At 39.7% G+C, this 15,208-nt stretch overlaps 1 protein-coding gene and 1 long non-coding RNA gene across 6 annotated transcripts in view; one reads left to right on the forward strand and one right to left on the reverse strand.

The window, feature by feature from the left end:
• LOC117716190 (uncharacterized) overlaps positions 1-10,618 on the forward strand; it is a 57,854-nt gene extending 47,236 nt beyond the window's left edge. Inside the window, exon 3 of the long non-coding RNA XR_013112911.1 lies at positions 10,404-10,618. This is a non-coding gene — a long non-coding RNA (uncharacterized LOC117716190). The remainder of the gene's footprint in view (positions 1-10,403) is intronic.
• Dnm3 (dynamin 3) overlaps positions 1-15,208 on the reverse strand; it is a 457,535-nt gene that overhangs the window by 69,542 nt on the left and 372,785 nt on the right. The gene's annotated exons all lie outside the window — the stretch shown is intronic.

Raw genomic sequence — 15,208 nt, forward strand, 5'->3', positions numbered from 1 at the left:
GCGAGGACTCTAGACCACTCAGTTGGCAGCAGCAGGCTTCTTATAGCCACTGGGAAAGTGGGTTCGGAATTGCTGTGTAAAGCAACAGTGCTCCCTCAGAATGGATGATTGCAATTATAGGGCCTTTTTCATGGAGGGAAAACTATAATTAATATCTGTATGGAGACATCTGTCAGGGTGTGAGTATTTAAATTACCATGCCTGGCTACTCTGGAAGACCACCTTTGTGGCCCCTCTTTGGTAAGATACAGATGGAGAGCCCCTTCCCTCCCATGCCTAACGGTGAAAGGGACCTTACCCTAAGCATTTGCAACCACCACTGATTCTTGGGGGGAAAAAAAGCATACAGTTTCCCTCCTATTAAACCAAGGAGATGTATTTTGCCAGGCAATGAAAATGTAATTATGTAGGTCATACTCAGAGGATGGAGTTCTTTGAATCTTGCCTGGACAGACTGTTCATTTCTTAAGCTTAAATATTTAAGGGGAAAAAAAATCGGCTCCACCCAAGCTGCTTGATTTGGCCTCAGATGTGATCATTGACAGATGAAGGCGAAGAAGCTTGAAGAGAAGAGAGGATGAGATGATTGTGTTCCAAACTGACCAGAGACAGGAAAGTTTATATTTAAACACACACACACACACACACACACACACACACACACACACACACACACAGTGACTCACAAGGCAAGGATTCTTAAGCTTTCTTTAAGGAAACTCAGTAAATAGCATGTACAATAAAATGGAGATGGTATTGTCTGTTTCTCTCAGCTATTTAGATCACATAATCAAACTCGTGTGTGTGTGTGTGTGTGTGTGTGTGTGTGTGTGTGTGTGTGTGTATACAACTGTTCTCCCTGGGAAATCCCCAAACAGTAAGAAGTACTGTGGCTTCCTGATGATTTTTTTTTTTTCCAGAAGATTTTGTGTCTTGGACTTGCATGTGAAAGAAAACTCTTGGAAGGAATATGGAAAGAAGCCTGCTTCCTGTGAGGGCCTTGAGTATTTTCTCAGCCAGTTGCTTCTATGATTCCCACTGTACTCCATTGCTCTGAAAGTCAAAGCCACAGATTAGAAGCGATGCTGGCTGGAGTTAATTCTCTCTGCCCTGTCCTGGGGAGAACCAACAGCTTTTAGTGTGTTCCACATGACACACAAGAGTGAATGAAAAGTCTCCGCCTGCAACGGTTTACTGGAATATGGTGTAAATCATGTACTTTAAAGTCGATCTGGAGCCCTGTGCTTTTAAAATGCGGGGCTAAACTGACATAATCTGTAACGGTTTCAGCTCTGCTCTTTTTAATTAACAAAAGCTTTTTGGAATTCTGTTGTTTTTTTGGTCTCTAAGAACATTGTACAATGAAAAACAAAAACAAAAAAAAAAGGTTAGGCATAATAAAAATCTTCTCTGCCTGATTAAAGAAAGCCTTGTTTTTAGGAAAGAGGACTAGGCAAGCTTCCCTATTTCGCAGCCTCTGCCTAGAATGCTTTGTTCAGGCACTGGGCGGGCAGGCGTCTAACCAACATGCCTTTAGATTACTTTATGTTAATTAAACTTATGGTTAGTCCCAGAGGTGAAAGTCTGCATCTGTATGGGGCTTCAAAGGCTGCCCAGATTACTGGCTACACTCCCTTGCTGTGGGCAGGATTGATCTCTGATAAAACCAGACTGACTGCTTTAAACTAAGTTTATTACTTTATTACCATTGAGGGCAGGAGGTTTTCTTTTTTTCTTTTCTCTCTCAATGGATAAAATGTACTTATAGGTTTCTTTAACAATTACCCACTTTTAGATATTCTCTCCTCCCCAAAAAATGGATATAGGAATAAAACAGAAGAAATTTAACAGGAAATAGAGGATCTGACTTCTGTTGAAAACATTGCCTCCTAGGTTACTAAGCAATGAAAGATAAAATAAGATACACCCCATTTCTGTAACATGCTTATTTCAAAGTGTGTGTGTGCACATGTGTGTGTGCGTACGCATGCATGCACAGCATGTGGAGGTCAGAGGATCACTTTCAAGAGTCAGTTCTCTCCTTTCATTATGTGGATGCTGAAATCAAACTCGAGTCCTTAGCCTTGGTAGCAAGCACCTTTACTCTCCAAACCACCTTCTGGCTCCACGTGTACATTTCAAACTATAGAAATGTTTCCTTGTACTGGTTTAGTGAATAGGAAACTGTCCAGAATCAATAAAAACTGGGGAATATATTTTCCACTTTTTCTCATTTGACTGTGGATTGACAGTGAGTTCTTGCTCTTGTTTGAGTGTCCCGTAAAAGTCCATGGGCCATGGCCCATGATCTCTGGGCCACAGGTTCTGTGGACCTTTAAGAGATAGGGTCCAGTTGAAGGTCCTAAAGCTCTGGGGGAGGACCCTTGAAGAGATTCCCTTCTCCACTCCTTGAACCTCCATTTTCATTTCCTCCATCCATTTGTCCATCTGTCTGTCTGTCTGTCCCTCCTTCCCTCCCTCCTTTCCTTCTCTTGTTATATAAATATTCTCTCTGACATGTTCCCATCACTATTTTCTGTTGACCCAATCAGAGGTTGAGCCAATAGGCTTAAATCTTGGATTTGAACCTATAAACTGTGAGCTAAGTTGTAACTTCTTTTCTGTATTTATTAATTGCCCTGGGTTTTTCATTATAGTGACACAATGCTATTTGTACTGTATTCCATTTTTGTCAGTGGCTATTAACAGCACAAATGGCCAAGGCGAACTCAGCAGATCTGCTCAGCGGGACTTGGGCAGGGGACCAATAAGGGAGACAGGAACAAACAATGAAAGCCACAAAGTTTTTCCCATATGAGGAGAAGATGTCAACTCACAAGGACAATTCAGTCCTTAAAGGATGTGTTTCAAGACCCTTTGTGGATATCTAAAACCACAGGTAGTACCAGATTTCATTTATATGATCTTTTCTCAATACATACACACCTATAACAAATTAATTTGTAACTTAGATACAATAAGAGGTTAATAAAAACTAATAAAAAAGAACTGCAACAATATAGTATAATAAATTATTTATAAAAGATATTTTCAACTTTTCAATTTTTCCTGTGTAAATTTTTAAACCATAGTTGACACAGGTAATTGAAGTAGAAAGACATAAAATTGGAAGGAGATTTGGGAAGCGCTACACAGATGTGCGAGTCAGCATCTGCTTCAACCATAAATTAATTCTCAGGAAGCACTTAACATGATTTGTGTTTCAGTGAGTCAGGGTTCATCCACTGGGATATCTGTCCCATCCCACTGAGCACCAGGCATTTCTCCTTCATGAGCTATGAAAACCCAAGCACACCATATTCTTCTAAGTTTATTGGTAGCTCCAAAAGAAAAAAAATGGCCAGCTTAATTCTTATATCCAGTAAGAATTAAGTTCAGTAATTCAGTAAGTTCACTGAATTCTTACGTACAGTAGGCACTCTATAAAAGCTTGTCTAACTGAATTGAAGTGGTTAGACAAGCAATATATCAAACAGAGAAGGCAGAAATGATGCAGGAGATAAGACTAGTTCCCAGACTTCCATATCTTTAACTATCAGAGATTGGGAGGTTACTTAGGGGTACCTAGGAAGCATTTTTGGATCCTCCAGTTGGGGGAAAGTTCAGGAATATGTTGACCTACAGTATGGCTGAGCAAACTAAGCATTTGATAAATGGCTGAGGGCTTTGGTCTCTAATCACAGAATGGCAACATCTAAATCAAAAGGTACCACTCTGATGGAGTAGATAGTCTGTCTCTTAGGGCATTATACCATTGACTCCTAGGCAGGTGACTGATTCTTGGATGCTGGTGTCAGCAGATGTGAGTTTCCCAAAGCAATATAAGCTGACATAAATGTCCTAGCAGACTGGCAAAGAGAAATAAGTAGAAATAGACAAGGCGGTTTGGATAAAAAGAAGAACATTTAAAGAAGAACATTTTCATTGAGTTCTCTTCCAGTACCTTCAGAAGTCAAACTGACAGCTCACATAGACGTAGACTCAGACATAATTTAAAGGTGACAGAGGAACACTTTGAAAAGGAATGACTTAGTATAGCAACCACCAACAACTATTTCACAACCAGAGTTTCTCCTTGACTCTCCTTCAAAATGAGTTAAAATTTATTTCCTATTTGGTAAAATAAACATTATGGCCGCCCTTGGCTTGAAGGAAAGTATGGAGATTACCAATGAGAAAAATGGGACGAAACCTTCTTAAACAGGTTAATATTATTCCACAAAATAATAAAAATTCAAGTGCTGGAAGAAAGAAAAGCAAGAGCACAGACTAACTTTCTGCTTATTTACACATATCAAGAACGGATGCAGTTATTCTACATTTAAAACCATAATGAAGTATTGGTTATACACTGAGGCTCATCTGAAAAACTCCACGTATGTTTTCAGAGTGTCGCTTAGTGCAAAAAGTACAAAGAGTTATGATAATGGCTTCTCTGAGAAAACAAATATAAGAAAGGGTGAACTGGTATGAGCTGCAGGGGCAGACCCGGTGGGCCGAGGATGCTCTGATCCCGTGCCATGAGAAAATGCATTAGACTTCTCTAGACTATTCTCTCAGCCTGGGGACTGCCAACTGTCATCTTTAATGAGAAAGCAGAATGGCTCTCCACCGTCAGTGTCCCAGCTGTGAACAGAGCCCATTCACAGTCTACTGAGCTACTAGCATGACGATCTGCTGTTGCTCACAGCTGGCCGTGACTTGGGAGGGACAAAATTCAAACACTGAATTTCCTGGTTAGTTGGACTTGGGACAGTTCTTACTATCATATCATTTACTAGGAGCAGTAAAACAGAACAAAAAGGTTGAGACCTAAATGGTCTCAAAGGCAATCAGACAGTTCTTGTAACCTATCTTTTGGTCACTGTCAGTACTTAGAATAGCAGTGTCATAGTTTTTTTTTTTTTTTTTTTTTTTTTTTTTTTTTTTTTTTTTTTTTTCTGTTGTGATAAACACCAAAAAGCAACTGGCAGAGGAAAGGGTTTATTTGGCATATCCATAGCACAGGACACTGTTGAGGGACAGGGACTCAACAGAAACAGAAGCAGGAACCATGGGGGGAAATTGCTTACTGGCTTGTTCTCCATGGTTTGCTCAGTTTGCTTTCATATACAACCCAGGATCACCTGTCTTATATGGCACTACCCATAGTGGGCTGGGCATTTCCACATTGATTAATAATAATAATAATAATAATAATAATAATAATAGTCCACAGTTATGCCCACAATCTAGTTTGATGAAAGTAATTCATTAGTCCAGTCTTCCTCTTTCCAGGTTATCCAGGTTATTCTACTTTGTGTCAAATTGACAAAAAATAGCTAGCACAAGTAGTAAGAGAATTATAATATAATTTTCTGGTATGCATTTGTGTATGTGTGCATGTCTGTTCATATTTAAGTATGGACACACTGTGTGTCATGATGTTTATGTAGGTCAGAAGACATCTTTGGGTGTCAGTCCTTACCTTCCTCAACAACTTGCTTGGTTTTATACGTGATCCACAGGCCAGCATTCTCTCTCTGCTTCCTGTATCCTGGTAGGGCTATACTGAAATCACACACACACACACACACACACACACACACACACACACACACGCTATTGCATTTAGCTTTAGTGTAGTTTCTAGGGATTTGACCTCTTGCCATCAGGGTTGGGGATGGGTTAATAGGAGGGTATTTGAGAACATTGTGCTAAGGGAGGCACAGCAGGCAGAGCATGAGCCATCCTGGATGGGAGAGCCAAGTCACTACTTGGTAATAGGAAGCCCAGCTGATGGCCATCATGAACCTGCTGGTGCATTTGGAAACAAGATATTTGGAGAATGGGGATGCCAACGGGAGTCAGAGTAACTTTATGGTCCAAAATCATGTATGAAGCTTTCAGAGAGCTTCAAAGGCATGAAAGCAAGCAAGCAAGCAAGCAAGCAAGCAAGCAAGCAAGCAAGCAAAACACACACACACACACACACACACACACACACACACACACACACACGTTCTTTTTTATTCCTATGTTATAGACTGTACTGACTGAACTCAGAATAAAGTGCCATCAGACTTAAGTTCCATGTCCTGAAAACAACCAAACAAAACCTAGTAATTTACATTGTATGATGCCTAGCCGTGACAAAGGATGTATTATTAATATTCTGGAAATACAAAACTTTTCATGTACATCAGACAACTGGTAGGAGTAATTTCAAGTAAGTCAATTTTGTTGAGCAGGCAAATGTCTGCTTTCTTGTCCTGCTTCAGCCTCCTTATTTCTCCTTTCTGTCCCGTCCCCCGACTTCTAGCCTTCATGCTGCTGCCCAAAACCATCATCCTTGGACTATGTGCAGATTCATAGTTCACAGCTCATTCTTCCCACTACATTAACTCATTGGATTGTTTCATGAATATCCTTATTATATACCAATCTCTAGGTGTATAATAAGTTAACAGAACTAGAGGGAGCAAGACTTGTCTTCACAGAGTGTGAGACACAGCTAAAAAGACATAGGACAGGCAAACTAACTCAAACATTATCAGTTGAGGGAACAACACGGTTACAACCAGCGTAGAAAATTCCGTTTCGATCTAAATCTAACACTCATTATTCCCTGATCGACTCTAAAATGTTAAACACTGCCGTTTGCTGTGTGGGAGGCCTTCCTACTTGTTGGGCAGTTGTAGCTACTCTCTCTATTAATGACCAGTCCTTGGGCTGCAGCTACCTTTTTACACATCCATGCCGACCATTTGTAGCCTATAAATCTATAATGGTATGAGTTTTATACTTGTTTCCCTTCTGTAGCCTCTTGGAATCATAATTCTCTCGGTACTTTGTGTGAATTAGAAGCATAAAGGCATTAACGGACTTTGTAAGCTCGGCTGCTGTAGCAGACTTCAGGAATTCTGTTACGTTTGAAGGAAGTCAAAACATCAAGGTTTTGCTGCTTTGTTTGAAAAGCTGACCTCTGGTCGAGATGAGCAAATCAATGAGGATGGCTTTATCTTTCAGCCTTGTCTCAACTGTCCAGGCCTCATTGACGATATTCAAATAGATGATTGGCAAAGAATACATTTTGTATCTTAGTAAGAAAAGTTATCAGTCTGGCGACCCATGAGTTGGGCTGCTGAGCCTCCTGGAAAGTGAAGATTGATTGATGGTGGAAGGCTGGAAAACTAGAACAAGTTTTCTTGATAAAGATTCAGATATTAGCTGCCCCTTCATGCATCTATTTTTATAGTGTGTTCTAATACTCAAATACAGAAAAATCGTAGTGTTTTTTCCCTTTTTTTCATGGAATACTAATTTTGAAGTAGGCTTTTAGTGAAAGCACATAAAAGTTATCCAAATTTACAAAAATTGCTTTCCCCCCCTCTTTTAATAGAAGACACATGTTCATAAAACATGTTGGTAAAGGCGGTTCCTTATAACGTTCGTAGACTTTGACCCTTAAATCCTCATGCAAGTATGTCCGCCTGAGTGGGAAATTTTGTATGGTTATTGTCATCCTTTCCAAGACAAAATAACCAAACAAAGGGTGGGTTGTAGGGTGAGGAGGCAGCTCACTAGTTAAATTGCTTGCTTTGCAAGCAAGAAAAAACTTGAGTTCAGATCCAGCACCCATGTGAAACCAGTAGAGCCTTGGTATTCCAGTAACTAGGGGAGGAGGCATAGAAACAGGTAGAACCCAGGAGCTTGCCAGCCAGCCAGTCTAACTTACCTGAGAGCTTCAGGTTCATTGAGAGACCCTGTCTTACACATAAGGTGGAGCAAGATTAAGGAAGACACCTAACACTGACCTCTGGCTTCTACTGGTGTGCACACCTGCGATCATGTGCACACCACATATACCATGCCCAAACATGTTAAAAAAAATCAAGATTACTCTCAGATGAAATGGGCACTGTAGCATGACTGCAGCATGGGCTGCAGTCAGAGTTTGGAGTCTGAACAGAGTAAGGTTCTTTTCTCAGTCCTACAAGAACTCACCTATAAGATAAGCTGCCATGAAATGGCTTCCTGATAACCCTCAGATAATACGTATATAATAGTTCATAGACCAGGATGGCACAGCCATCATGAACAAAGGCACTGCTGACAGGTAGAGATCTGGAATTTAAGGAAGAGTGATTGGACCAGAAATGGGAAGGGGGGAGGCTTTGAACCCTGGAACCTGGGGATTTGAAACAATGACACTATTGGTACCCAGAGCCAAGGAGGAACTGCAACCTTTCTGAGTTACAAAGGGGTCTTTCAGGGCCGTTCAGTGAGGAGAATAACATATCTGCACAGGCAGGATTAAGGGTTGAAGCCTGCATAATCGTTGCAAAATATTTGTAATCAGCAGGATTGCATGCTAATGTCAAGTCTACAGTCCCAGACACTCTTCCATTGGTATCACGATTCCTATTTCATTTCCCACAATCATCTTCGACTTCCTCCAGACAGTCTATTTTCTTAAGAACTTTAATTCTTATGTTACATATTTTCCTTCCTGGATATTCGATTTTAAAAAAATGTTTTTATTTCTCCTCACCAGCCTCCATTTAAATAACATCCATTTACATTTGTTTATGCCTTTTTAAGACTTTTTCTTTAAAAGTTGTGCAAAAGGCAGTTATCATAGGAAAATGAGAATGTGACACACGAGTAAACTTTGAGGACAACCAGAGCTACACAGAGAAACCCTGTCTCAAAAAACAGAAAGTGCGGAGGCTACTAACCCTAATGGAATAGCTTCTCTAATTTCTATACGTAAACACCTTCAACCCATATAAAGAGTGCAAAGCAAAAGCAGAGCTGTGTTCTTCAGGGTGAGCACATCTCTTATTCTTTTATTTCCCATGGGGGGAAAAAAATCTACATTTCCATATACACTACACTTTAATTTCCTTCCCAGCATTCTATGTAACCAATTATCTTTGAGGGCCATTGGTATTGTTTTTGAACACTGGTAATTATGAACAATGTGTCAAAAGAGTTTCAGACAAGTTCTTTGGGATAAATGTTGAAAAAAATTCATAAAAATAAATGTTTAGGAGAGGCATAGCCGGGCTCCAAGGTCTAAAGCCTAACCCCAGCATTGAACATGCATCACAAACTAGCTTCCCGGCAGATTGTCCAGACTGCCACAGGAAGGCACATTCACACATTTGCATATGGAGGCCAGAGGCCAACATCAGGTGCCATCCTCAGAAATGTGGTTCTCCTTTTGAAATGGGATCTTTCCAAGCTGGCTTGGAACTCATCATCTGGGTCAGGCTGGTTGGTCAGCAAGCTTCAGGGAACCTTTTGGCCTCCTTCCTAACACTGGGATTACCAACACACAAACCCATGCCTGGATTTTCAATTTGGATTTTGGGGATCAAATTCAGGTCCTATGCTTGTGTGGTGAGTACCTTACCAAATGAGCTGTCTCCCCAGACCAACCTTTTCCCACTTAAATGAAGCATTTTATAACTTGTCTTTGGTATACCTGAATTGGGAGTATTATCATTCTCATCCTTGAACATACCTTGCAATAAGATGTCAGATAATCTGATAAACTTGATGGCTACTAAGTAACTAATGGGAAGTCAGCATACATAGTGTGGATACACTATGTATCCAGTGGATACATTGGATAAAGGAGTGACTTATGTACCAGGAAGAACAGTGTGCTGCTACTCTGTTTTATCATGCTATATAGAGGGAAAGTATTTATTTCTAAAATCTTCCACTGAATATTTTTAGGTTGCTGTTGCCATAGGTTGCCATAGGTAACTGAATTTGAAGATATGAGGGACTGAGTTACATGTATTTTGAATCAAAATTATTATACCAATTGTACATCTCCTTTATTTTTTTGTTCAGAGGATGAGCAAAGACAATGGGAAAGGTTTTAAACTCTGACTACTATAGTGGTGTTGTGTGTTTGCTGCATAATTTGATAACCTCATTAAGGTAAATCAGCCAGAAATATAAATGCCTATTTTCTAGTTCAAAAAGAATACTCTTCACAGTGTTATCTCCAAAATCATAGCCAATGATAAAATGCTTTCAAAATAGGTGTATTTTGAAAGAACTGCATTTTGGATGGAGGGGTATGTCATCGGCACAGGGTTTCTCTCACATCTAGAGCCTGTGTTAAGTCCCTGTGTCTACTAGGAAACAACGAGATGCTTTTATGTTTTAAGAAGTGTTAAAGTGCCCCATTTATAAACTACCATGAATCATACCAAAGAGAGAAAAACATGTCAAAACAGTTCTGATGTCTGAAACATGAGATTTCATTCACTAGAGAGAAATCATTTTATCTTGAACACATCAGAAGAAAATGAAAACATAACGATATAACCTCCTGACCCCTCAGAAGCCCACCCCATTACCACTACTGTTTTTCTTAGACAAAAGATTCCCTGAAGCTTGCTGATGAAGAGGCCTGACCCAGATGATGAATTCCAAGCCAGTAAAAGATCCCATCTCCAAAGGAAGCTAGAATTTCTGAAGATGGCAGTTGCTGTTGCCTATGTGTCTACGTTCTTCAACAATGTCCAGTCTTATGTAACTCTAGAGTTTATTTGGCAAGATCAAAACATTCAGAAACACAATAAAAAATCTAAATCACGTTTCAAAGTGTTCTACCCCCAACTGGACTGTTCTCTCTTCCAACTGGTTATGATTAAAGTTGGTAGACTCAGACTCTAGGCATTGATGGTTTTCTTCTAATGTCATTTTGCCAGAGGAAATCCAAACGTTTTGTGGTGTCGTGGCACCTTAGGATGGGTTTTCATAGTCACATGGAACTGGAGTAATACTTAGAGGCCACTTGGGTTTTCATCCCTTCCTTTAAGTTTAATGACATCCTTATTGGCTTATGCATAAGGTTAGTCAACTGGGTGGATGCTCTCTGGAAATCCCAAAGAAATATATTATCAAGCTCCTCAGAAAACTAGGGAAATCATACACATTACTTGAAAAAAAAACCTCAGTGGAGGAAGGTGTTCTCTAAACAGCTCAGAGTGTTCTTTCAGCCATTCTCCTTCAATCAACCAATAAATATAACACACACTGTCAAGCAGACACTGCTGGCCACAAGGATGGAGTTTCAGTGGCAACCAATGATCTCTCACTGTGGTAGAAACAACAAAGGATTAAAGGCCTCTCAGAAGAAGGTAAAGTGAACCAGCTTGATTTCAATCAATATCTATGTTCCTCAATATAGATCCTGGTGCCATTCAGTTGGGGAATTCTATCATGAAAACTGACCAGTAGAAACCAGAGTTTCACAAAACAGGCAACCTGATGGATAACCACCTCCCCTATTGACAGGGGCTGGCCAAGTCCATCAGCCTTGCTGCAAGCATCCAGGGATCGCTGGACAAGGTATTGTTGAATGGTGGAACGAGCAGGTGCTTGGATGTGACTCTCCTTCCTCTCTTTTCTTGCACATCCAGGCTCTTTAGTATGTGGGAAGTTACTGCATTTTGTTGTGCTAGAGCTCAATACAGACACTACAGACATAAAATTCTGATATTGAGATATATTATTCAATTTCTCCTTTTCAAATGAAATGTCGTCAATCCTATACTCTTCCTGGGGAAGTGTAAGACACCTTTAATTTAAAAAGACTGAAGTTAAAATAAAAGTAAAGTGAATATTTTTCTTTCAAAGGGCAATAAGCTTTTTTTGTCTATAATGTAAAACTTTTAGAAGTGTTAATATTGGGTCTAGAACTCTCTATATTTCCATTTGATTTTTTTGCACCAATATCATTTAAAAAAACTCTCACCATTTGTTATGTTTTATTTCTTACGTTTAAAATTTTTCTACCTTGAATTCTCCAAATTTAACAGAGATGCTTTACCAAACTCTTTGATAAAGAAATGATATTTAAAGTTTACAAATCTCTAGAAATGTCCTTTCAGAGAGAAATTAAATTATGTAGGGAAATTAAATGTCTTTTCTCTAGGACTGAGCATGGAGATTAATTTTACCTGAAGACCCCAGGTTTGCAGATGGTATTTCTGGTTGATATTTGTATTCAACAAACAAGTTGAACAAACCCAAAACAAGCTATTTTAGCCTGTCTCACATACTACCTGCTGTTTGTCCACATTCTGCAAGCTGACTCATGTCCTGGATTCTGGCCTTCCTAATGAAGACATGAACTTCTGTGGTCAAGAGAAACTTGTCTAAAGGGAAAAGAGACTCTACCTTGAGCAATTTAGAATATCACAGTGCCAAAGATGAATATTTTCCAAAGGAAAAATAAGTAATATTCAAAAGAGAATATTTTCCCCAGAGTAACTACGACTTTCTGATAAAGGGAAATATTACCTCTATCCAATGAGGAACATAAGTATCACTGTTTTGTTCTATCACGTGCCCCAAATGTAAGCTATATGTGTTTCTCTCATGGGAACTGGTGATCTACATATGGATACAGTATGGAGGATAAGCTCCCAAACTGTAAGCATTAATTAAAGATGAATGGGGCAAATCTGTCACGGAGAAAGTGAGCATCAGGGATGTTCCAAACACGCTGGGTTGTATGTGGGCATGTTGGGGGTTCTATGTAGGTATTTGGGGGGATTCTATGTGGGCATGGAGATGGGTATGTGCCACACTTACTGTGTGTAGGGATATGAGTCCATTGTGCTCATAAAGAGAGTTAATTAAAAAGAGTTTACTTCCCTTAGGATCTGGTTAACATCTGAATGCTAAAATGTCATGCACTCAGTAAACAATCAGCCTTCTCACATCTGAAATGAGCCATACTTTACAGCTGGCTCCCCTATATGGCAGGTATGTTGCCTTAGGGACAACCCAGAGCAGTCATTCCAACATGAGAACGGGAAAGACAAATCTCACATTCTCCTTCTAAAGAATCCAGATCTATACTCTGGAGACAGTGCAGCTTGGCTTGCAGTGTTTTCCATTTACACTGAAATTCTAGGCTACAGGAAAATAGCCTACAGATGTGCTGCTTGTGATTTGAGGAGACTCGCTTCATGCCAGAGTCTCTGGTCAGGAGTATGACCGCATTTTAAAAGTATTAGCGTATTTTTCACAAACTACCACTTATGCATAGTATAAACAATTAAAAAGTAAGGCATGGGGTAATAAAGACCAACACCACTGAAGTATCTAACCTTCAAGTACAAATGAAAGCAGTGAGCACTTTTGTTTTTGAGAGCCTTACTTTCAACCAGCTTCCTCCACACTGCCATACCTGGTATTCATTCTGTTCATGGCTGACTGTGGAGGCCCTGAGGTCCTGCAGCAGCCCTATTCTAGAAGGTTTAATGAACAACAGTACAATTTTTGAGGTGTGTGTGTATGTGTTAGACTATATGTGTGCACATGTGTGTGGGTATGTGTATATGTATATACGCATGTAGGTAGCATATGTACATGTATATGTATACATGTAGAAACCAAAAGGACAACTTTGGATATAATTGCTTAGGCACCATCCATTTTAGTTATTGAGACAGAGCCTCTCATTGGCCTGTTCTCAACAGGTAAACTAGGCTCCTGTCCAAAGAGCCCCAGGGATCTGCCTGTCTCTATGTCCTGAGTGTTGGAATTACAAACATACCACCATGTCCAACTTTTTACACAGGTTTTAGGGATTGAACTCAGGTATTTGTGCCTGCAAGGCAAGCATTTTACAGACTGAACCACCCTACTCCAGCCCCAATTTTCTTTTTTATATTTTCTCAATCCCTTAATCTAATGAGTTGAAAAAACAGCGAACTGTATCCACTGTAGCAGCCATGTGCCAAAAAGAGCTTCTCAAAACTAGATATGACAAATGGTGACTCTTGCCATGGTGTGTGTGTGTGTGTGTGTGTGTGTGTGTGTGTGTATGTATATGTATATATATATATATATATATATATATATATATATATATATATATGTGTGTGTGGGGGGACATGTATGTGATTTTATAAGCACTTAAGCCGTCCATGAACTGCTTGAGAAAGAGACAAATCATGGATGTTCCTCTAGTGAGCAGAGTTAGCCCCTCTCCAAATGTCAGCAGCTGGCTCCCTATTAGTGTGTGCACAATTAACCCAGGGCATTGATGATGGTTGGATTGGATGGTTGGCTGTTTTGTTTTCAAGTAACATATACAACACATGAAGTTTCAGACAGAGGTCTACTGTGGCACAAACGATCAGGATAAAACACTTCCAATTCAAGAACTGAAATACTATAAGAATTAAAACATGAGTTTCACATTTTATCCAAATATTTGTTCCTAAGAGTCTATATTTCACTTTGTGGAAGAAGCCTTTAATTTTTTGTAAGTTACCTGCTATTTTCTTTTAAAAGTGTACTATAAATGATGTAAGTTCACCTCTTTCCTTCTCCACAGATGCTGGTCTTTTACATTTCTGGCAATATTTTAACATTATTAAATAGCATTGCCTGGGTCGTGAGCAGTTATATCAGAGTATAAATTTATGAAGTGACACATTTTTTAGTGCCAGCCATCTCTGTCAATTTACTCCATAATAACACATTCCACCAAATTAAACTGCAAAATATTTCCCACATTTGTTTTACATTCTATACATATGGCTTATGAATAGCAATTTTGATGAATTCCAGCTGCTTTAGCTATGCAGGCCAACTCTTATATAACAGATTCCTTTCCATTCCTATTGTATCCACTGAGGGCCATTTCAAGCGGGCCACCTGGTAGGATAAACGACCGTTACATGAAGGAGAAACAAAACAAGAAACCCCAAAACAACAATAAGGAAAATCAGCCTGCCTAATGTAAAGCTAAAGTTTCCCCAACTATATTACTCTTACATCTCTAAGTAAATGGGAAGAAGCTTTTGGGAAAGTTACATGAAAATTTAACCAAACTAGGGACGCCATGAAGCAGCATCTTCCCCATTATCTATTGTAACAAGAGCGTTCAAACAACTTTCACCGTCCCTGTGTGTTGCCTGTTATACAGACGGTCAGCCTCCCCCCAGCCTCCCCACACTCACATGCTTCCAGGCAGCTGGAATCCATCAACTATATAAGAGCCAAGTCAAAGGTTGACCCCACCCTCCTTCCCCATTTTAAGGCCCCTTCAAAGCCAGTGCATGGATCTACTTCAGTTTTGCCAACAAAGCCTGCCATACTGCCCTTTAAGGCCCCAGTTTGGGGTTTTTATAACTGTGCAAGCTTTGATTTAGAG

This window comes from Arvicanthis niloticus, chromosome 10, assembly GCF_011762505.2.
Source record: "Arvicanthis niloticus isolate mArvNil1 chromosome 10, mArvNil1.pat.X, whole genome shotgun sequence".
NCBI lineage: Eukaryota > Metazoa > Chordata > Mammalia > Rodentia > Muridae > Arvicanthis > Arvicanthis niloticus.